A 25,618-nucleotide genomic window follows, 5' to 3' on the forward strand; every position below is an offset into this window, starting at 1 on the left:
CTACTGAAAGAAAATCATCTGGCCATTCGCTGCTTTCACATCTTATTACAGAGATATGCTATCTCTTTCACTCCTTTTATCCAAGGCTCTTAAAAGGCTCTATCACTAATCCATCAGTCCCACTTGCTTTGCGATTCTTCATTTCTTTCAGAGTTTTTCTACCTCCCCTTCCAACATGCTGTATCCTTTTTCATATTCTATTACTCTTGTTTCATCTTTTATTTCTATATCGTATGTTCTTTGATAATACTCATATACTCTATATACTCTTTCCACCTTTTCCTTCTTCAGGTTTATTCACCAATGTGCAATCATTTATTTATATTTCCATACTGGTTATGCTTTTCCTCCCTTCAAATACCAGTTTTGAAGCTAATTTATACATCATTTGATATTTCTCTTCCTTTTCTAGTTTCTCTATTTCCTCTTTCATCCATGTCTTTCTTGTTGATCTGTTTCTCTCTTTAATTCGTTGTTCAGTTTTCTGTACATTTGTTTTCCTTCCTCTGATCCTACATCCTTCCATTTTCTTCTTTTCTCCATCTTGATCAGCATTGCATTTGTGACCCATTCTTTCCTTATTCTTGCAAACGTCCTTTCCCCAACTACTTCTTCTGTAGAATCTGTGAGGTTTTCTCTCATCCTCTTCAATGTCTCATTTGCACTTTCTTCATTAGAACCTCTGTTCCATTTTGACATAAATATATCTTCCAGCTCCTTGTCTTTAACTTTTACCCTGAGAATTTCTAGTTTAAAATTTCTCTTGGTTTACCCTTTGTCACTTTTTTTAACCGCACTTTAAAATCTATTTGAATCTATATCTGTTCCGGGATATGTTTTTGCATTCTTTAGACAGTTTCTGTACAAGTTCTGTGTCATGATATAATCAATTAGATGCCTCTCACCATTGAGCCTGGATGTCCACGTGTAACGCCGTCTCATATGATGTTCGAACAAAGTGTTTCCAATCACAAGTGAGTTTTCTTTGCAGAAATTAATCAACATTTCACCCGTGTTGTTCCTTGTAGCCAGTCCGAATTTTCTAACTACTTCTTCTTTTCTTCCTTCACCAACCACTGCATTACAATCCCCCATTACAAGGATGCAGACACTTCTCTTCTCCTTTACCATATGTTCTTCAGTCTTTTCATAGTACTCTTCTACTTCCTCATCCTTGTGCTGGCTTGTTGGCATGTAAACTTGTATTGGAACAACATCCTTCTTGTCACCCTTTCATCTAATCGTCATTAATCTATCATCTTTATAGTCTAGCTTCAATACTTTGTTCTTCAGTCGTTTTCCTATCGTAATTGCCACGCCATTACTACTACCAGTTACATTTCCTGAATAAAACAACCTGTAGTCTTCACTTTCTACCTCACCACAGCTTCTCCATCTTACTTGACACATTCCTAAGCCGTCCAGTCGATTTTTCTTCATCTCCTATTTTGCATTTTCCAAGCTTGTCACCTTGTAGCAGTGTTAGAACATTCCATGTTCCAATCCTTACCTTCTCTTCCTTCTTCCTAACCTGCTTTGACCTTCTTTTCTCATTTTCCTTCAACTTATCTCTGGTTTGTCTCATTACCATCCCCTCCCGGAGATCCGCTTGAGGGGAAGTTTTACTTCCGAAATCATTTACACAAAGAGCCATCCCAAGCCATCTCTCCACTGACGGCTGGGAACATTCTGCTTAGTGGAACATTTTTTTACAATCTGCTTTACGTCGCACCGACACAGGTAGATCTTATGGTGACGATGTGATATGAAAGGCCTAAGAGTGGGAAAGAATTGGCCATGGCCTTTGTAAAGGTACAGCCCAGAATTTGCCTCGTGTGAAAATGAGAAAACAGGGAAAAGCCTCTTCAGGGCTGCCGACAATGGGGTTCGAACCCACTCTCTCCCGAATGCAAGCTTACAGTTGCGCGAACCTAACCGCATGGCCAACTAACCCGGTATTAGTGGAACATGTTGTCTCTTTGTTCTCAAGTCCTCCCAGCCCAAAGTTTGCTACATTTTGTTTTGTATTGAAGAACATTGCGAAGCGGAGGTTCATATACACACAGAAGTACAGACTTCACAGTAGAAAATACGCGGGACTGCTAACCGTCATGGAGAGTAGTTCATGCTGTGCAGGTTTAAGGCAGCTCATGTACGAATGCGCAGGGCGCGGCTGTTTTATTTTTAACATTCTATATGACATCAGTTTCACTGTAGCCTTTCACTGAAGTATGTAGTTCAGTGACTGATTGATCAAAATATCTACTTCTCATAGCGTACCCAGTTTCTTTCTCTTTCCTCTCGGGAGTGTGGAGAAAGAGAGCCTCGGGCTGTATGTGTATGTGTGTCTTATTCCAACCCTCCGGTAGAGTGTCATGGCATCAAGTAACTTTACGACGTGACTCCACGAGTCTCTCTCCTAGACATAGTGGCTTGTTGCAGGTTCTCTGCAGTTAGGCTCTTGAGTTGATGGAGCACGTCCTCTGGGTCTTTGTCCTGCGACTTTCCTATCCAGTCCACTGGGTCTTCTAACTATGTGACCCAAGTACCTGAACTGCTGTTGTTTGTTAAGTGTTACTTTGATGCTGATCTGTTTCGAGTTTGACTCGTTCGTTCGGTATGCCGCCCACAGTTCTGTAATACCACATTTCCAAACAGTCATCTTTAGCGTCCAGGTTTCTGCTGTGTAAGTGCTGATGGAAAAAATGAGTGTCCTCAAATGCATACGTTTCGTCGTTACAGTAAGAGAGGTGGCTTTCTGTATCCGAGTAAGCTTTGATGTTGAACTCCTCCCCATTGCGACGCGCGTGCGGAGCTCGGGTTCGCAGTCCTGAGGCACCCCTGACCACTTCGTAGTTAGCAACACTCGCGATGTCAGGCAGATTATTATTAGGGCGATCTATAATCATAACTTTGGTCTTTCGTGTGTTGACGTCCACACACTGTGATGTGTGATATTGGCTCTCAGCAGAAACATTTGGTAATGCCCCATTGGAAGCGGGAGTGGCAGGCCACCCCTATTTCAAATAAGCTAGGAACTATTAAAGGAACGACGGAGATACAGAGAGAAGCAGTGGTGTTGTGTTGTCTTCGGATCGGCCATGGTATAGCAACGCACTGCTACTTAATCAAAAGAGAAGCCCCCCCCCCACCTCACCCGGTGTGTACTTGCCGCGATCTTCTTACGGTGGTACACATCTGTACGGAGTGCGTAGACCTGGCTAATCTGCGCCGTAGTCTAAAACTCCAGAGTAATATCTCCCTCATCCTACGAGATGACGAGCTGTCGACAGACAGACAGACAGACAGACAGACAGACAGACAGACAGACAGACAGACAGACAGACAGACAGACAGACAGACAGACAGACAGACAGACAGACAGACCTATTATGATGGATAGTGCCCTATTTCATCGTGTTTAAAAATAAATATTCCAATTCTTTGTAATTTTTATGTTATTTTTACCTTCGATTTTATTCTATTGACCTTATTTTAGTCTTTCTATATATATTTTTAATTTTTATATTTTTTAATTTACTGGAAATATATGATTTACCTTAAAATCAATGCTTTATTTCATTTTATTATATTATAATTTATTTTAAAATCAATTTTATAAGAAAATTAGGCATTGCGAATTATATCCGCTGAATATTCTAAATTCGTATTCATTTTTCATCAGCATTTTTTCAATGATAGGCAGTGGATAAATGTTAAAACTTAAATTATCTTTAAATTTATTTTCTTCTCGTACATTAGTGGATAATGACCTAGATGTTAGGCCCCTTTAAACAACAAGCATCAGCATTCTGAAATATTGTTTTATCTTGTGCACGGTAGTTTCTAGCTCATGCTGGATTTTTTTAAATTATCAAGGCGTCGTCTGCGTATCGAAGATGACTTACTTTTCTGCCTCCAAGTAAAATACCCCCATTTCACTCTTCACATACCTACCTCATGATGTACTCTCCGTAGATGCCGAATAGGAGAGCGGAAAGAATGCACCAATGTCTCACATGAGTAATAGGTGGGAAAGAGATCTGAGAGGGTGTCATTGACTCGTACCATTGCCTTGCTCGAAAATGATCATGTACCGGGGTGGATTTTGAAATTCTGTTGGGCTAAGTGGCTCAGACGGTTGAGGCGCTGGTCTTCTGACCGCAGCTTGGCAGGTTCGATCCTGGCTGAGTCCGGTGGTATTTGAAGGTGCTCATATATGTCAGCCTCCTGTTGATAGATTTACTAGCAAGTAAAAGAACTCATACGGGACAAAATTCCGGCCCCTCGGCGTCTCTGAAATCCGTCAAAAGTAGTTAGTGGCACGTAAAATTTATTATTGTTATTGTTACTAATAATATTATTATTATTATTATTATTTAAATTCCGCAATAAAATAGGCCTAGGGATTTTTGAGGCTGTAATAAACTAAAAATTGGTTTCTTCAGTGAAGAGGAACTGAGAAACTAATATTACATGGCATTAAACGCCATATATTGCTAGTTCTTGATGGATGCAAATATTCTTCATCTGTCTCTTGGCACAGGCGGGAGTAAAATGTAGCTGCTGGTGAAGACCCAGTCTCATTCATTTATGGCTGTGAGATTACGGAAGCTACTGAGGTATGGATGATTGAAAAATGACTAGCACATGAAGGAGGGCCTACTGTAGTGCTGTTATGTGGTGTTGCTAAATTTCTAAATTCCTTTCTCCTTCTTGCTCTTGTGTTCGTTGTATTCTGTATTCTGTTGTAACGTGCAACAAGATCTCACTGACAAGTGAAAGGTTTGGCAACTCCAGGCAACTTCAGGCGGGCAGCAGGTACGTTTCTATGGCGACCGCATTAGGTCTACTCACGTTTCCATGGCAACCATGACACTACTCCCTTCTGTCCCGCCAGGCAGGCAGTAAACGGACCCTCCGTGCACTAGCTGTCCGAACGCTTCTTTCAAAATTAAGACTATAGTATGTTGGAAGATGAGTTGAAAATATAATGTGATGAGAAATGACGAAGCCATCTTTGATCAAATTTCGGGAAGGATTGAGTAACTGCGAGTCTGAAACTTGGAAATCTATGTCTGGTAGTGCAAAGCGGGGTAACAACGTACAGCGCGATGCCTGAAGCTAACAAGTGGATATCTACCAAGAGTGAGTTATTTACTTCGGAGTGGGTGATGTGTTTTTAGATGCATGAAAAATGTTGCAGTTCGTGCCATTCCCAGTCAGTGCAGACATGGCTACCCGGAGTCTAAAACCCAGGCTCACATCTTAAGACATTGTGAAAGTGGAATGCTCATTCGGAACTCACGTCAACATATCGTAAAGTCCAAAATAGCTGACGCCCTGAGGTAGAAGGACTGAGCAGTAGATGAGGAAATGTCCTGCTTTGCTGTGAATGGATCAACTCGGAGGATTTACATGGCAGAGCACTCCACTAACACAAAGCGAGGATGAATTGTGGGTCCCATAAAAATACAGTATTTGAATTGGGAAATGAATAGGATACAGAGGTATACCAGAAAAGAAGAGTATTTATTTATTTATTTATTTATTTATTTATTTATTTATTTATTTATTTATTTATTTATTTATTTATTTAGAAGATGCTCTCTGCTCTCTCCTTACACTTATCCACATTTTTGAAATCAAGTTGGGTTAAATAAGGTGATGATTATGATTGTAATCATGATAGTGGAGAAGAGATTTTGACAGAGTGAGTTGGCCATGTGGCTGTAAGCTTGCAGTCGGGAGATAGGGGGTTCGAATCCCACCATCAGCAACACTGGAGATGGTTTTCGAAGATTTTTCATTTTCACACTAGGCAAATGCTAGGGACTGTACCTTAATTATGGCCGCGGCCACTTCCCTCCCAATTCTATCCTTCGATGTGTTAGTGCGACGTTAGGTCACTATCAAAACAGAAAAGAGATTTTGTCATACAACCTGTAGTTAAAAATTAGAAAATATGGTAATCTATGGAAAAGCATAGTTCTGTACATAACTAGATTACTGTGAGTGGGGTAATAACACTGATAATAGCGTAATAAAAACAAGTAGCCTAATTTATAACATGCACCTTTTGTAGCAGGTTGATGGTCTACGTGAGTGCGTCTTTTTACAACGATATCATTAATGGAAATACTCCATTCATTCTTACATTCACCCATGCACTTATACAAGCTGACTTCGCACTTAGGAGAAAATCCCATCATGATCGTTTAAAAGAGGCCAATATAGCGCGGAAGAATTCCTCAGCCTAGCATCAGACACGAGAAATGAAGGATTGTATGCTGATGTACGATTTATTGGCAGCCTATAGTAAGCGAACAGTTGGAGCGGGTGTAATGCCACTGAGCGAAGGAAAAGTAGCTAGTATTCTCGGCAAGAAACTGCGGGGTTGATGCATTCAAAAATTGGAAAAGTGAGTGTATCTTGTTTCTTAAATTTTCGACCTATATACGGGGGATAGAACCCATGTCCTTCCCGGTGAATCGAACACTCCTTTACCTCTTCGGCCAGGCAGCTCCTGTCATTTCAATAGGACTATGGGATATTTCCGTTAAGGTGGTTTCTAATGATCACAGGCTTTGTTATGGACAGGTTTCATTCGAGTGCTGTGCTACTTACAGAAAGTTGGTTGTCAGAAGGGTGCACATGTCTGTGGTTTCCAGAGGGCATTGGCCTGGAATGTAATTGATACAGTCCCGCCTACGTACTGTGGAAATATGACATTACTACCACCCGTCTCCCAGTGCGAAGGAGCGATTTATCCAAGTCAAATTAGCGCGTGTGACTGTGTGTGCCCCACAGATGGGCTACCAGGGCAGAGGCACTTGTTGAGCGAGGCGCGGTGTGGGCGGAACAGCATCTCGACGTTGCCATGGTAACGCGACCCCCAAGCCCGGCCGAATTACTGGAACCAGAAATAGCGCAGGCCTTCTAAAAGGGAAGGTAATAACAGATTAAAATAACGCTGGCAGGGTGTGTGAGTGGGTGTAGACGTCATCTTTGGGTGAAGGTGGCTTATTCTGGGAGCACATTTTTATATGTATTTTCGGTACTCTCCGAAATATACTTTGAAAATAAAATCTGTTATAATGAGGACTTATCGCACTTCTTGTTAGCTGATGTCATTAAGTGCGTGTCTGCGACTGGTCACTGAACATGCATTTCCTTACTCTAAAGTAGTTGGGAGGGAAATCATTTTCTGTCACGATATGAGTGAGATCCTCGTTATAGATAATTCAACTAAAGTTTCTAGAACTCAATTTCAAAAAATGATTTCGTAGGACAGGTATTTCAAGTTGATAATGTCAATAATTTAGCCATTAATGTTACGTAACTTACTTACGTACTTACTTACTTACTCCTTGACGCTACGGTCCTTGCAGAACCTTGGTCTCCGCAACAATCTTCTTCCAAAGCTCTCTGTCGATTGCCTTGGTCCTCCATCTCCGGACTCCCATGGTACGTAGATCAGTCTCCACCTCTTCTATCCATCGCTTTCTTGGTCTACCTCTACATCGTCTTCCACCTGGATGCCCCTCCAGCACTTTCTTAGGTTCTCTTGTAGTCTCCATTCGATGGACATGTCCTAGCCAACGCACTCTAGCAGTCTTCATCAAAGATACTATATCCTGCTCTTGGTACTTACTTACTTACTTACTTACTTACTTATACCTTGTCTGGACATACATACATACATACATACTGTTCCAGGCGGGCTGAATGGCTCAGACGGTTCAAAAGCTGGCACTAATGACCCCAACTTGGCAGGTTCGATTCTGTCAGCCTCGTGTCGGTAGATTTACTGGCACTTAAAAATCTCCCGAGGGACTAAAATCCGGCACCTCGGCGTCTCCGAAAATCAGAAAAAAGTAGTTAGTGGGGCGTAAAGTCAATAATATTATTATTCATACTCGTCTGTAGTAAATAAATGTAAACAAATACGTTAATCACAAATAGGGAAAGTCCTCTCAGTTTTAATTACTGCGTTGATGGGGTGAAAATTTCTTATGGGGATCATTGTAAGTACCTACGTGTTAATACAAGTAAAGAATTTATTGGGGTAATCACATAAACGCAATTGTGAATAAGGTCACAGATCTCTTCATATTGTTATGAGGATATTTAGGAGTTGTAGAAGGGTGGAAAGACAGGGTGTGTAAGTCTCTGGTAAGACCCCAACTAGAGTATGGTTCCAGTGTTCGGTTACATTTTAACAAGGATTATTTGTTTTACAGTTAACTGATCTGTAAGTACAGCTCTCGGAGATCATCAGGAGCAGTCCCTGGATTTTCGGGAAACAGATATGACAGAGCAGCATCTTCGTTAGTTGCTTTTCATGAACTTTCCTGTGAAGTACCAGTACGGAATGCAATGTCATTTCAACAGCAGCTACTGCCCCTACTTTACGTAACACTTCTGGGGGAAACTCGTTGTCTTACAACACGAAATATGGTGATGCGTTTACGTCTTTTCCTAAAATATGTCCATATATGGAGCTGCGTTTCCATGTCTGGAAGGTACCAAGCAGGTTAGTCAGTGTGCTGCAGCACGACTAGTTACAGCTATTTCGAATACCCCCTTGGCCATCCTCGGAAATGGTTTCTCGTGGTTTCCCATTTTCATCTTCAGGAAAATGCCTTGATGGCACCTTCCTCCAATTTCTAGCCCATGAAATTACTCTCACAGGCAACACCCTCACACAGCATACATCCTAGGACACTCCTGGCACTAAAAGCCAGACGTTAAAAATAAAATGTTAATCAATCAATGATTTGTTGTGTCTTCTAGTGAGGATTGTAGCAGGTATAGGCCCTACAGAGAATGGCTGACATTGGAAACGTCATGCCCATGCGTGAAGCTGGTGGGTCTAGGCCTGATCTTCGTACAGAGGTACGCTACCCCTACACCACGGAACCGGCTTTAACAGAGGAAAAGCTTGACGGAATAGGAGCTTTCTTGGAAAGAACTCCACCAAAATCCCTGTCGCGTCTCGCCGTACTAGCTAATGTGGCATTATCTTCTGCCCACAAAGCAACAAACTGTTAAAATCAAAACCGTACAAAACTACGCCTGTCCCAATATTTAAGATGACCTGACAGTTTCGCTAGGGTTCGGTATTGTAACTGGTTGCTTCAGTCAGTTCACAATGGGTATGTTGACAGAAAACATATATTTTATAGTGATGAAACATGGCTACACTTAGGTGGCTATGTAAATAGTGAAAACAATCGCTACTCAAAATCCTCAGCCTGTTTCCAGTCATTTGATGTGCAGAAAATCCCCACCAGCGGCGTGTCCGTCCACTTCATGAGGTAAAGATAGGAGTTTGGTGCGCAAGAAGTGCTCGCAGAATTATAACGCTTATATTTTTTCCGTGCAACAATAAATGCTGATAGATATATAAACCTCATTCTGAGACCATTCTTTCAAGAGCTGACGGAAGAAGAAAGGAGTAATGGTTACTTCATGCAAGATAATGCGACGGCACACACTGCTAATCGGTCTATGGAGGTAATACGGGAAGGTTTCGAACATCGTGCGGTTAATTATCCCTCTAGATCTCGAGATTTAAATACCTGTTATTATTACCTGTGGGGGATGCGGAAGGGCGAAGTGTATGTGAACAACCCTCACAAAAGTGAAGAACTACATGAGAACATTATATAAGTTATTTGGAACATCACACGGGCTGAGGTTCACCGAGTGTCTGCAAACCTATTTACGAGGTGTCAGGCGTGTTTGGGAGCTGAGGGACAACATTTTGAACATCAAATGTAATGCCAGGAAGGTTTTATACTAATAGTTTCACTAGAAATGGATTTCTATAAGTGTAAATTGCCGTGAGTAGTGGGAAGGAAAAGCGCGCATTATACAGGCTAGCGACGGAGAGTCATTGCGCCAGGCGTGCCGTGCTCTGAGTGGTGCTGCGGTACGAGCTAAAAAAAAAGACTCTACCGTATATATATACATAACGCATACATTTCAAAGGAAAAGCATTTAACATCAGTTTGTGTTCACGTGTATGATCAGTCAATACAACCATTGTCGCTTGGATGAAAGGCTTTTTATACCACTTTTTCTCTTGTTCACTCTAGCAGTATCATCACGTTTTAATAACCAACAGTAGTCGGCCATCATGGATGTATTCCATGGCCCCTTGTACCGCCTTTCAATGTCCTCAATGTCCTTAATGTCTTGGTGAAACCTCACGCCCTGTTCTTCACTCACTGCTTCGAGGTTTTCTGGAAAGTGATCTAAATGTAAGTGAAGAAAATGTACTTTCAGACTCATGTTACATCCTAAGGATTCATTTATATTTCTCAAGAACTGATGAACAACTTCTCTGAAACCAATCCAAGCCGTCCTTTCCGCAGGAGTCACACTTGCTTCAGAATGTTCTTTAAATAGTTGCCTGATCAGTGGCATTACAAAGATTCCTTCTTAGACCTTTCCTTCTGAGAGTGCAGGAAATGTGTTGGTTAAGTACTTAAAACAACTACCACTTTCATGCAATGCCTTACTAAAGTGCTTCATTAATCCCAATTTAAAATGTAAGAGAGGTAACAGAATTTTTTCATAACCTACTAAACTGCTCCTCATAATGTTCTTGGAGCATGGATCAGTGTGTTTCTTCTATCTATCCGGCTGTCCCATTCACAAAATGTAAACGCATGTTCATAAAATCCAGAAAACCTTGAATGACTAGAGATAGGAAGTTCATATTCACAGGACATGTGCATTAGTATGTCCTGAAGAAACGAATAGCAGTTAAACCCCGTCGGCCCTCATGTTCAAGGTCGACATCGATACCACCACCGACTGGTAAAATGTGCCTGCGGCTCTCGCTGTTGCTATAAACCGAAGGTAATGTATGAGTGTGGCTTGAGGAGACGTGCAAGATGCCTCGCAGACGTATGAGAGAACCGTACCGTCAAATGAGTGAGTTTGAAAGAGGGCGCATTGTTGGCATGAGGGAACGCGATACATCCATCCGGGAAATTGCTGCTCGTGTGGGACGAAGTGTGTCGGGAGTACAACGGGTGTGTACAGAATGGTTCACTGAAGGCCATAGAACACGACGAGATGGGTTTGTTCACACCACCCAGACCACCCCTGAGAAGATCGACACCTCACCTGAATGGCATTGCAGGGCAAATCTGCGTCTTATTCGGCTCTGGCTCAACAGTGGAACAGTGTAACACATCGTACACTATCAGGAGTGACAGTCGTCGCCATTTGTTACGGTCTGGGTTAATGGCGCGTCATCCACTTCTCCGCCTACCTTTGACTAATGTGCATAAACATGCTAGACTGAAATGGTGTATGAACGACGTCACTGGGGCCAGGAATGGCAGCAGCTGGTGTTTTCGGACGAATTCAGGTTATGTTTGTTTGAAAATGATGGCCGCATTTTGGTTCGCCGCAGACAGGGGGAGAGGCATCACATTGACTGCATTCGTACAAGACATACAGCGACAACTCAAGACCTTATGGTGTGGGGTGCAATTGAGTACAACCACAAATTACAGTTGGTGCGTGTCCAGGGCACTGTGACCACTTTGATCTACGCGAATGATATCCTGCGACCCGTAGCCATACCCTTTCTGCAAGACACCCCAGACGTCATATTTTAGCATAACAATGCACGATCACATGTTGCTGCATGAATACGTGCCTTCTTGTTGTCACAGGATGTAAGACTTGCCCTTGCCCGACCTATTACCGGATTTTTCGCCAATCGAAAATGTGTTGGATATGGTGAAATGACGGGTGCGGCGCTGTGACCAAATGCCAACCACCAAAGATGAACTGTGGAACCAGGTGAATGCAGCATGGATGGCTAAACCCCAGGACGCCATTCGCGCAGTATATGCGTCGATGCCATCACGCATGGGACAAGTTATCAGCGCCCATAGAGGACCCAGTGCCTACTAAGCAACAGGCCACATGCTGAACATAGGTGACTGAAATGCTAATCCTTCCTGCAAAACATACTAATGAACATGTCGTGTGCATATGAACTTCCTATCTCTAGTCTTTTAAGGTGTTCTGTTTTTATGAACATGAGTGTAGCATGGTTACTTGGTGTAACCCTGTTGTTGTCCTAATAACGTGCACGAAATCTTAAAATCACTGCAGATCATCCATTTGTGTTCCTTTTAATTGCCGCATGTTTCTTTAAGATGGACTGAATGAGAGATTGGGACTAATGCGAGAATGTTACCGTTGTGTATCAACACACCTTTTAAACTTCTCTCGCTTGAATGAATGAAGAGCCTCCATTCATCTATTTTATACTCAGCTCCTAACTTATATCTGAGGCTTGGAATGTCAGTGCAATATACTAAAGAGTCTTCGTGATTAAAATACTATTCTAGATCTTTCTGTCGATGTCTATAAACTCTTGCATGTATTCCTGGAGCAAGCAGGTTCTTCTCTTTCAGCCTTGACGCTAGAAGTTCTGAAACAGCCTTTGTCTCTGTGTTGTGATCATCAAAATCTCCACAAATATAACAAAACATTTCTTTCTTCGTATGGCTATAGCACAACAAATATACTAAAACAGATGAAACAGCACAGCGAAACACTCTGCTAAACATGCATTACAATATTTAGCTCAGCACTTGTTGATCTAACTTCTACCTGATATCCGCATTTACAACAATGAAATGTGCTGCCATGTTTGTATATTGTCGTCTGCTATAACAAAATTACACAAAAAAACTAACTTACAGTGATTGTTTAGTTACAAATATGTTCCTAATTCAGGAGACATTGTGTATTTTTTAATATCTTGTTAATCACTATTACTGGAATTGGGATGCGACAGGACAAAAGTAATGGCATTTGTGGATTCAGATGAACAAATTACATATAAAACAAAAGCCAAAAACCAAAAAGGGGAATAACCATGTTAACCTGCGTTATTATTATTGTTCCGGGATATCTGTGGAACGCAAAGAGGTGAAAGAAAGTGTGGGCTTAAATGGGTCTAACTACGATATCAAAATTAATTTATAACTTTAAATAAAGGTTATATTTCTTTTAGAATCTCAAACTACTGAGGTGACTCGAATGAAGGTTAATTTAGTGCTTTACGGAAAAGAGAAACAGTTACAAAATCGTAGTCACCTCACGATAAATCGAAGGGGAACTCGAGAGGGTAACACACCCTCTATCCCCGATTTACAGTTAAAGACTTTTATGAAGTTTAGGTTAGAAACAAGACTATTACATTTCAGAATGAGATGGTTACATAGTTAAAGTTTAGAACCTTCCCCTCGGATAAGTTTGCGGAGACAGCTACAAAGATAGAAAATTGGTGGTCATTACCTGGGCTGGTGTTCTGCCTGCCGAAGTATGAGGCACTCCGCCTCGTGTCTTAATACACACACTCAGAACTTCGACGATAAATGAGACAAAGGAGCCAGAAAAGCCTCAGCTTATATACCCGAGGGGATTGTTCGAGAGGATTCTGGACTAAATCCGGACCCACCCTCTCATTTTTATTGGCAGAATCAAAATTTACACCCAAAAACCAACAAGAAGCCCGTGATAGGCTGAAAAATAATTCCAGAAAAATTTGATTGGCCAGACACCAAAGCTGGCGGGAAGAGAAGGAAGTGTTGCAAACCTTGAAATATATTTTAAAAAATGAAAATTTCCTTGAGAAATCCTATAAACACAAAATTTCTTTCAATAACAAATTATTCCACCTTGCACCAGAGTGCGTGACCTCAGTTTTTGTAGAGACAACTATGGAGAAAAGTTCAAACTTCTTGATGTACACCAAAACAAAACAAAATGAATTCAATCAATTTAGGAAACTTAGAAATGACAAACTCAGTTATTCAGTAGTGACATCTTCTGATTAATGTCCCAACTTCATGCAGTAGCTGTTTCACGTTTTGTTTGATAAATAGAGTTCTTTAGGGCGCTTCTTTTGAATGTGCGGAATTGAGGTATACCTCCCGGTACAATTCTTCTTCTTCTTCTTATTTGGTATTTGATTCATATAAGCAATGCCAATGAGAGTGAGAGATTGCTATCTTGTATTACTCCTATACATAAATGAGCGAAACTATAAACTTCTTAATGAACTAAATGTGCATTCTAATTATTTAGTAAGAGTGAAGTGAATTTTCCTTTTTTTTTAATGTTACAGGAATTCCTGGAAGATGTAAGATTCTTGCTGAGAATAATGGACAATGGATATGTACAAAGATCAAGAGGTGAATATGGTATGAAATAATTGCTATGGACAAGCTAATCATTTTTTATTATTTTAGACTCAAAATTGATTTACCTAGAATTGATAACGTCATTCTTCGTAACGCATTGCTCGTGCTTTCCTACGGTTGAGATTGTGATCACACTTTCTAATTGCTTATTAGAAAATACTATACTTTCTGGTGTATATAATAAACGTGCTTTGGCTGGTGAGACCTGGTGTTTGCAGTGCACTATGTCTTCTGGTATGAACTAGAACAAATTTGTTACTTTCTTTGACCTGTCTCAGTTTTATCCTGAGCTTTGACAATATGAATGTGACTGGGGTATGATCGATGCTAGTAATGCCATTCCTTATGCAGTCAGTCCCTCTCATGAATGGTGTGAAAATGTCACTCATAGGGTCGGTTTGGGCGTGCATTTCAGTGGGCTTGGTAGGCTGGTATGTAATAGCAACTTTTGAGTCGGTGAGGAAAGCAACCGGAAACTGCCTCACTCCTCGCTTTCCTAGTATGACTCTTTTGTGACTTTAGTGAAGTACAACTAGGCAACTATCCTTGTACTATTACGTGTCGATGACCTAGCTATTAGGCCCCTTTAAACATCAATCATCTTCATCATCATCATCCTTATTATACTTGCCAGTAAATCTATCGACACGAGGCTGACGTATTTGAGGAACTTCAAATACGAACGGACTGAACCAGAATCGAACCTGCGAAGTAGGGATCAGAAGACTAGCGCCACAACCGTCTGAACCACTCCCCTCAACAACAAAACTTGTGATACCTGCAAACTCACCACATCAGTGAAGAAATGAAGCGAATGTGCCGAAACATAAAAGTGTTAATAAAACACTCATATCGCAATGGATTTTAGGTTGAGAAATATTTTAAGTGGGCCAAAGGGAGGCGGTACGATTCGTTCCGGGTGATTTCCGACAAACGAATAGTGTTACGAAAAAGTTGCAAACTTTGAGTTGGGAAAAGTTGGGGGTAAGGAGACGAGATGGTCGACTAAGCGGTATGATCCGAGCTGTCAGCGAAGAGATGGCTTCGAATGATGTTAGTAGACGAAAACACTTGAGTAGAGCTTTTAAAAGTAGTGAATATCATAATATGAACATAAAGTTGGAATTCAGGAGGACAAATTGGGGTTATTATTCATTTATAGGAAAAGTCCGACTCGTTGGCTGAATGGTCAGCGAACTGGCCTTCAGTTTAGAGGGTCCCGGGTTCGATTCCCGGCCGGGTCCGGGATTTTAATCGTTTCTGATTAATTCATCTGGCTCGCGGACTGAGTGTTTGTGTCCGTCCCAACACTCTCTTCTTCACATTCACATAACACACTACACTACCAACCACCACAGAAATAAGCAATAGTGATTACATCCCTCCAAATAGGTTTGGCTTGACGAAGGGCATCCGGCCGTAAAACAGGGCCGAATCCTTATGTGCGACGCAGTTCGCACTTGCGACCCCACAGGTGTGGGAAAAAGTGGTACGAAAAGAAGACGAAGATTCATTTATAGAAAAAATAGTAATTGGAATACTTTTTCAAGGGAAATATTCGATGCATTAAAGAACTATGATGCCATTTAAGGAAAGTTTAGGTAAACAAACGTTAGGGGATTTGCCACGTAGGTGATAGTCCTAAATGCATATCAGTGGTGATTGATACATCAACGTTAATTGCATGCTCATAGCATTATAACGTTCAGAAACCTCTGCGTGTTCGTAACGAGATTGTTATATAGAAGGACTTAATTATTTGCGACAATGCACTATTTGATGATGATGATGCTTGTTGTTTTAAAGGGGCCTAACATTGCAAAAATTTAAAATAATGTAAACCATTAATATGATTATGCTGTATTGTAAGCAGAAAAATCCATCATAAGACACGAAATACTTACTTTACTCATTTGTTCATGCTATGTGGTGAACTGAAGCCTGCGTGCTTTTTATGAGGCAACCTCGTCAATGATGGCATCTGGTTCACCCATTTAGTGGTAGCTTTTCTCTTTCTCATTCAAACTGACTGCTAGGTTATTAAAGCGTTGGCTGGGCACAGTCGTTCTCCAGCCATTACCATCATCATCATCATCATCATCATCATCATCATCATTCCCTTTATCCAATTTGATCTTGGACTGGGTTGTGTGTATCATTGATCTCTATATCTGTCTATCTTGCTACCATTCATCATCAAAGACGTCCTGAAAGGTTGCCACTCTCTTTCTTAGCCTTGTCAATGTGTTCTCTTCATCGTTTACTAGGTCTACTTCTAGGTCTGTTACCTCCAACCTCCATCCAGTTCAAGCATCGACTCCGGGACCCTCTTTCATCCCACTCTTTTCACGTGCCCATACCGCCCCACTCTCGATATTTCTACTCTTTCCCATTCCGCATATAACTAATGTTCCTCGAATTACCGTATTTCTTATTCGGCCCTGCCTTATCTTGTCCAGATCAGAGCAAATATAGGATGTAGTTGTTATGTAGAAATGGAAAGCTTAGCACAGGATAGGGTGCCATGGACAGCTGCATCAACCCACTCTACAGAATAATGACCCAAACAACAATGTTAAAAGGTACAGTAGTTAGCGTCTCAGTATATAGGATGTTCTAGGCTATTTGAGAAGTGTCTGTTCCAAAGGTGCTATCTCCACTTCACATAAATATATATTTTTTAGTTTTTCGTCCTCATGCATTGCAGTTGTTCAATACTATCGAATGTCATGAGCAATCCAGACCAGAAAGATGTAGTATCCGAATGTGGATACGTTCCATGTGCCTTTTATTGTACTGTACGTTTACCGAGTGAGTTGGCCGTGCGGTTAGGGGCGCGCAGCTGTGAGCTTGCATTCGGCATATAATGGGTTCGAACCACACTGCCGGCAACCCTGAAGATGGTTTTCTGTGGTTTCCCATTTTCACACCAGGCAAATGCTGGGGCTGTACCTTGAATAAGGTCATGGCCGCTTTCTTCCAATTCCTAGCCCTTTCCTGCCCCATCGTCGCCATAAGAGCTATCTGTATCGGTGCGAAGTAAAGCAAGTAGTGAATAGATTATACTTTATATAATGATTTTTACCTGGATACAGTACAGTAGCTTTGAGTATGCCTTTGCTGGCGAGACCTGGTATTTACACTGCACAATGTCTTTTTGTATGGGCTAGGGCAATGTTGTTACGTTCGTTAGTCTATCCCAGTCTTATCCTTGTCTTTGACAAAATGAAATTGACTGAGGTATGAGTTATACCATACCTTATGTAGCCAATTCTTGCTCTGGATGGTGTAAAAATGTTGCTCATAGGGACGGTTGGTGCACGCATTTCTGTAGGCTTGCCAGACTGGTATGTAATAGCAACTTCTAGCTCAGCGAGGAAAGCAACGGGAATCTATCTCACTCCTCATTTCCCTAGTACGCCTCTTCAGTCATACCTAGGTCATCTATCACAGTTAATGTGGAGTTGTTTCGGATCCAAGCGGCCTTCCGGCTGAGGACTGAATGAACATACGTACACACACAGCATTGCAATAATTAATCCAATCGGCTGTCCCAAGAAATTCTCTGTGCTCAGGTATGAGCATATATGTATATATATATATATATATATCCCAAATTTTTCAGGTCATCGTACAAAGGAAGAGAAGAATTGCTTAGCTCATTATTCTGTGAAGACGGTTCATTCTCAGATTCAATGCACTCTAAAGCTAGCTAAAAGGGCTACGTTGACAGCCAGCATTCACAATAAGGACGCTGGTACATTGAGTCTGTGAATTAATGGACTAAGAATGTGCTTAGGACTTTTTTATAGTAGCAGTGGAATATTTTTATAGGAATCTGTCATTGAGATGGTCAGTCACCTTGTTGAGCTCATCTCCAGCAAATGCATTCTTGTTCCTTCTGTGGGACCCACGGCTATGTTAGTCGGCCACTTTGAAGGTGATGACTCTAGTTGTCAGCGCTATGATGAATATGGTGTGGGCAGAAGCAGTAACGTTATCTTCACAGTTATGGCTCGATAACTGTTCAGAGGATGTGCAGTCTGGTCGATGACTTAATTCAGCAAAAAGAACACAGGGGGTCACTTAGTTGGTCATGGCCTTATCCAGCGCAGTGAGAATTATCTGGCTGCAATTGACTCAAACACTACACTCCGTGGCACTTCTAATGATGGCGGGCCACGTTGCTCAATACTACACAGTAAAACAGAACAGAGGAAATATGAGTCGTACGAGATTATTATTTCATCTGCGGTATTTACTTTGAGGGATATGAAGGTAGAGTTCCATTTAGGCCTATTTTGACTAGTATACCAGTTCCCGAGTTCGGCAGGAAACATGTTAAAACAATATACAGTATATAGCAGGAAGGTGTCCGACTCGTTGGCTGAATGGTCAGCGTACTGGCCTTCGGTTCAGAGGGTCCCGGGTTCGATTCCCGGCCGGGTCGGGGATTTTAACCTTCATTGGTTAATTCCAATGGCCCGGGGGCTGGGTGTTTGTGCTGTCCCCAACATCCCTGCAACTCACACACCACACATAACACAATCCTCCACCACAATAACACGCAGTTCCCTACACATGGCAGATGCCGCCCACCCTCATCGGAGGGTCTGCCTTACAAGGGCTGCACTCGGCTAAAATAGCCACACGAAATTATTATTATTATTATTAGCAGGAAGGTATAAGTTATAATGTGCATCAATATTAAAAATATGTTTTGATTAGTTGCTTTACGTCGTACCGACACAGATACGTATTACGGCGACGATAGGGTAGGAAAGGCGTAGGAGTGGGAAGGAAGCATACATGGCCTTAATTAGGTACAGTCTGGTGTGAAGATGGGGAACCACCGGATAATCATCTTCAGGGTTGCCGACTATAGGATTCGAACATAGGGTACTTGCTATAGCGCTATCCTGTCAGAGCGGAGCTTCGTACTGAAATCCTTCCCCTGGCGATTTATTTTTCTGATTAGTGAAGTCAAGCCAGGAATTAACCTGCTGCTAACAGACATGATACTGGCTTTTGAGCTTATGCCGTGTTACGAAACTTTTCCTCGCGAACAGTCGAGATTTTCTCCTGAAGACGCGGAGCAAGCTCCCTGCGAAACTTAGGCCTAAAGAGTATGGCCTTTTTTTTGACACGCCAAAACCTGAAAGGCCATATCATGTCTACAAGTACGGGCCGTGAAATCGTCAATGTTAACCTGGTACTCATTTTTGTGTAGGCTGAGTGAAACTTAGGGCCACAGTAGTAATATATTTGAGACTAATAAGTTGTATGCGTGGTGTAGGGGTAGCGTGTCTGCCTCTTTTCCGGAGACCCCGGGTTCGATTCCCGGCCAGGTCAGGGATTTTTACCTGCACATGAGGCCTGGTTCGAGGTCCACTCAGCCTACGTGATTATAATTGAGGAGCTATCTGACGGTGAGATAGCGGCCCCGGTCCAGAAAGCCAAGAATAACGGCCGAAAGGATTCGTTGTGCTGACCACACGACCCCTCGTAATCTGCAGGCCTTCGGGCTGAGCAGCGGTCGCTTGGCAGGCCAAGGGCTGTAGTGCCACGTTAAAAAAATAATTTTATACCGGTACATAGGCCTGCAGAATTGAAATATCGATCCTGTAAAGCAGTATTATAATTTGAAGGCTGTCAACTGGAACAATTAGTCTACCAGGTGTTTCACTAAGAGATGGCACAAGCGAACAGTACGCAGTGTATGAATTTGACACATACGTCAGTTTGTTCGTCTGACATTAACCTACCAACACACACAAGTTGAGTCCGCCAAACACTAGTGTCTATGTTGTATCGTTCAGTGATCATGTCGACGTTTGTGCCTTAAAAAGAACTTTTGTAGCATGCATTGATTTTCAAATTTAATCAAAAGAAAAAAAAGCTTTGGAAAGTCATCGTTTGCTGGTAGAAACGTACGGTGAACACGCTCCATCGATCAGAACATGTGAGACATTGCTTCTACGATTTAAACGTGGTGATTTCAATGTGAAAGGCAGTGCGCGCTCCGGTAGACCACAGAAGTGCGAAGACACTTGGTGCCCGGCGATACAGTTAATCCACAATGCTATCACCAACAAATGGGCCTGACGACATGGCAAAGTGATTTTGGTACACGACACTGCGTCGTCTCACACAGCAAACCAGTGAAATACACCTTGAAATCTCTTGGATGGGACATCGTTCTTCATACGCCGTACTCTCCCGACCTGGCTCCATCTGACTATCACCTCTTCGCATCAATGGGCCACGCGCTCGCAGAGCAGCACTTCAGCATTTCCGAGGAAGTTGGAAAATGGCTCGACGAATGGTTTGCCGCAAAAGGCAAGCAGTTCTTCTGGCATGGTATTCACAACTTACCTGAAGGATGGGCGAATTGTGTAGAGGCCGATGGCCAATATTTTGAATGAACAAAAAAATTAATTTCCCTTGAAAATTACGTGTTTTCTTTACCACAAAACCCGGCAAAAACTTATGCATACACCTGGTATAGTGTAAACTGAAATACGAGTCATTTTCTGTCTTTCAACGCCAAAAATGACCATTTACTTATTATCGGAAATTACGTAACACCCCTTTCTTTCATTTAAGGGGGGTTTTGCTGTACTGGCATATCCCATGCAGAATATCTACGCTCTAGATATTGTACAGTTAGAGAATCATGCTGTTGAGGAAGTAAGTAAAGGTGCCCATGCAAGTTGTAAGTGGTCGTACAAGAGACTCTTCTTATTTCCTCTGAAGATGTTACCTTATGAAGGTTAACTTACCATCTCTTTCCATCCTAGCAATGTTCTGCTAAATTATTTCATGCCAGTCACCGTCGAAAGTTTCACTGTTATAAAGATTCTTTTTCCTTAATTTCCTGAATCCTTGATACAGCACATAGTGAGGTAAATGATCTCGCACGTGAATAACCTACGTAAATTTGCCTAAGGCAGAAGTATGGTCTCGGACAATAAAGTCAGATGTTGTCAAAAGTTTGACCGTGAGACGTATTGAGAACTGTCTTCGTTTAAATTAAAAAGGCATACACTCGTCAGAAGGAGTAAGTGTTATTCTGCATATGAAAACAGTTTTTTTTGTAGGTACGAAACCATAAAGCAATTGCCTTTCTTACATTACGGTCCAGTTCCTTATTTGTAAGGTTTGTCACTTTCCAGTCGCCTTTGGAGGGTAGCACATTGCTTGGTGCGGCGATCATTTTAGCGTGGTAGACATCCTTACGGAGTGCGTGGACCTGGCCGATCTGCGCCGTAGTCTAAAACTCCCGAATACCATCTCCCTCATCCTACGAGATGACGAGCAGTCAGCAGACCTCATCATCCGTTTTATGAGGGACAGTGGTTTCTTTTACCGCATATAGATTTATTGTTTCGTATTAGTTTTTATATTATATTTTATATTATGACTCTGTTTTAGTTTCTGTTTATATATTTTAATGTTTTTAAAAATATTAATTTGCATGATATATTATTGCATTTTAAGGCAATGTCTTATTCTACTATAATCTATCATTTATCATTTTACCGAAAATAAGGCACTGCGAATTAGATCCACTGATTACTTTAAACTCATAATCATTGTTTATCATAATTTGTTTTAAATTGTAGTCAGTGGATACATTTTAAAATTTTAACTGTCATATCATATCGTCCACCTCGTTCTGACTCATTGGCTAAATGGTCATCGTTTAGGCCTTCGGTTCAGAGGGTGCTGGGTTCGATTTACGGCCGGATCGGCGATTTTAATCGGTTCTCATTAATTCTTCTGACACGGGGACTGGGTGTTTGTGTTTGTCCCAACACTTTCATCTCATATTCACACAACACACTACACTACCAACCACCACAGGAACACGCAATAGTGATTACATCGCTCCATATAGGGTTGGCGTCAGGAAGGGCATCCGGCTGTAAAACAGAGTCAAATCCACGTGTGCGACACAGTTCGCATCCGCGATCCGACAGGTGTGGAAAAGCGGTAGAAAAAAGAAGAAAAAGGAGTAGAAGGTCATGTCGTCCACCTCGTACCATTAGGGGGATGGCCTAAATGTTAGGCCCCTATAAACAAGTATCATCATCATCATCATCATCATCATCATCATCATCATCATCATCATTTCTTGGTGAAATAGTTCTAAATTCCGAATTTTTATGCAGTAATAGGTTAGAATGCCGGCCTCGTTGTGTAGGGGTAGCGTGCCTGCCTCTTATCCGGAGGCCCCGGGTTCGATTCCCAGCCAGGTCAGGGATTTTTACCTGGACCTGAGGGCTGGTTCGAGGTTCACTCAGCCTACGTGATTACAATTGAGGAGCCATCTGACGGTGAGATGGCGCCCCCGGTCTAGAAAGCCAAGAATAACGGCCGAGAGGATTCGTCGTGTTAACCACACGACACCTTGTAATCTGCAGGCCTTCGGACTGAGCAGCTGTCGCTTTGTAGGCCATTGGGTTTGGTTTGGTTTGTAATAGGTTAGAATACAAACTATTTTTGTTATTAGGGAGTGTCGACTAGCCCGCTCTTCCGTATTGTAGCGAGAGTAACATAAATTCTAGGGGTTGTGATGAGTCGTGTATGTTGAAAACATTTCTTAGCAGACAAAGTAGGAGTCCCCGTACTACGAAAAAGGTAAAATTCAATTTTCTCAAGTGAGCCGAAAGTTGAAAGGCTAAATGGCCTGCAAAGGTTTCAAATTGTGAGTCTAGGATAGCTCTATAAAATTAAAGAGACAAATTTCGAAAACACACATTCGGACTAAATGCAGTTCCGGAAAAACAGCCTAAATCGCTTGTTTCTTTTCTCATTTTCTTTTTGATTCAAATCCAAGCCAAATTAACTTATTTACATAATTCTTTCTGTAATGTGTTCTTTGGTTCAATACTTTCAGGCTTTTCTTATTTTTAGAAAAATGTTCACAATGAATGTAGTTATAAGAGCTTAAGTGAAACTCTGCATTGACTCACATTAGCGCTCGTAGAGGTAAGAAAAGGCAAACAGCTAATCTAATCGACCGGATAACGATGATTAAGGACAGGATTGTAATTTTTAGGAATAAATAAGGGATATATTCTCATACTTTATTATATTTTGTTTACCTAAAATTTGTAGCTCATATCCCTAGTATGTTTTTATGCAAGTCTCATAGTATAACCGTTGTGCAGTACACTTGTTTCTCGCTTCAGTAAGTTTGCACTGTAACCTATTAATTCCTAATTAGTTCCTAGTTATAGCAGCTATCTTCATTTTTAGGTTGTGCGTAGGCATTCCTGTTAGTGTTAGATTGATAAAGAACTTTTGAGGACAAGTAAGTTGATATTAAAGATATGTTTTTATGTGGGCCGTGTCCGTCACTGTGAAATAATTCTTTGTTAAATGACAACAATTGTTACCAGTTTTTATTATTTCATAAATAACAAGCTGATCTTCTCTAAGGTAACTCACAATACTGTCTATACTTCTGTAGACTCCCTCATCTTAAGGCAAATCTTGAGGTAGCGATTGTATATTTCAATCGAATCTTCACTGTGGAGGGCGGAATTTTAAGCGGTAACAAGTTAGAATGCAAACTTACTGAAACGAGTAACTCGTGTACTATAGTCTGCACTACGGTTATGCTGTGAGTTTTGCATAAACATTAGGGTTTCGGCCCATCAGAACCCCTAGAATTTATGTTACTCTCACTACATAACGGATGGGTAGCCTAGAACTAGATGATACCTCCTAATAACCAAATTTTTTTTTTGCTAGGGGCTTTACGTCGCACCGACACAGATAGGCCTTATGGCGACGATGGGATAGGAACGGCCTAGGAATGGGAAGGAAGCGGCCGATAGGGCTGCCGATAGTGGGATTCGAACCTACTATCTCCCGGATGCAAGCTCACAGCCGCGCGCCTCTCCACGCACGGCCAACTCGCCCGGTAATAACCAAATTAGTTTGCATCCTAACCCATGGAGTGAATTCATTAATAACAATAGGAGAGATTTTAGTTGTAAATTTAGAGAGATTTAAAAGGAGATACTTCAAAAGAACGAAATATACCATTCTTATTCCCTTTGATATCCAAGGTTAATGACTACCCTTCAACTGGCTTAGGGTTTTGACCCTCGCTGGGAAGGAAAATTCTAAGAAGTCCTGGAGAATCATTCCCCTAAATAATAACAGTTACACTTAGCGATTCGACCACTACTCAAACAGAGATAACAATAGGTGTTTACAGATCCATGAACCATCGTTAACTTCAGTAACAAGGATAACAATAAAGGCAGCTGCAGTAGCATTAACTAAGACCAGTTAGTCTCCTAGGATAGCAATTCCTCACATGTATTTTAAAACTTTTTAAATGACTAGAAATTTCAGTGAGATGTAGGCCTACTGCTATTTATTTTCGAACCAGAGAATGAAGTCATATAATGTTTCAGCACACTGGATAAAATAGAGGTAGGGAATTTTAGTAATTAATGCTCAGTTAACGTTGGAGGATATTCTATGGGGTTCAACAAAAACTGCAAACAAATTTCTTGCTTTTCTTTGGTACGACTCATAGTTGAATGACTGTGCTAAGCAAATAATATTTTTAAATGCTTTCTTTTCATTTAAGCAGTGGATTAGTTAAGGCTCGTGTCCCTCTATTACACTTAAGGGGAGAGCCTATTGAGTGTTTAAGCCAAAATTGTCCGAAAACAGAAACTCGGGTTTTTACCCTTCAATTTACCCCATTCCTTGCGGCACATGATGATATATGTTTTTTGCATGTACGGCCATTTTTAAGTGTCCTATTGAATCATTTAAATGACACAAGCACATCCCTTCGAAAGGCCACGCCCACTACGTTGCTGAATACTTTCGGAATTGCAATGTATTTAGTATTTTCGCTGTTGAATTCCCGCCTATTCCTAGAGTACTGGTCTATGCTGCCATGTGTAGACAGTTACCATAGTTATATGCACAGAAAAACATTAGAAATAGTCAAATTAAAATCCTTTCCACGTGACAATTTTGCGCATAAATGCTGTGCTGACTTTCATGTTTATAATAAACTGAAGACTAATTACTGTTGATATTTGGGGTATTATTAGTTTAAAAGGTTGTTTATTTATCAATGAGTATCTTGAAACTCCAACAGGAAGCATGTAACGATGTTTATATTCAGTTGTGTCTTGATGTGTTTGTTCAACTCGTGGTGCTTCTAGAAGAAAGCGATAACGAAGGGCGAAACACCAGAGTCATGATAAAATGCTTGTTAAGTTGACCCCCAAGTTGGCTGAAACACTCATGTCTTTGTACTTGAAATTGGTAAATGATGAACTCTTGAAAAAGTGTACAAAGGGCAAGACTCAGAACCTAAATAAGAG

The 25,618-nt window shown here is 41.3% G+C and overlaps 1 long non-coding RNA gene across 1 annotated transcript in view; it reads left to right on the plus strand.

Annotated features, from left to right (window-relative positions):
• The window catches only part of LOC136872560 (uncharacterized), a 45,411-nt gene that overhangs the window by 5,472 nt on the left and 14,321 nt on the right, over window positions 1-25,618 (plus strand). Inside the window, exon 2 of the long non-coding RNA XR_010859953.2 lies at window positions 14,174-14,240. This is a non-coding gene — a long non-coding RNA (uncharacterized lncRNA). The remainder of the gene's footprint in view (window positions 1-14,173; window positions 14,241-25,618) is intronic.

Source organism: Anabrus simplex, chromosome 4 (assembly GCF_040414725.1).
Source record: "Anabrus simplex isolate iqAnaSimp1 chromosome 4, ASM4041472v1, whole genome shotgun sequence".
NCBI classification, from domain to species: Eukaryota; Metazoa; Arthropoda; class Insecta; order Orthoptera; family Tettigoniidae; genus Anabrus; species Anabrus simplex.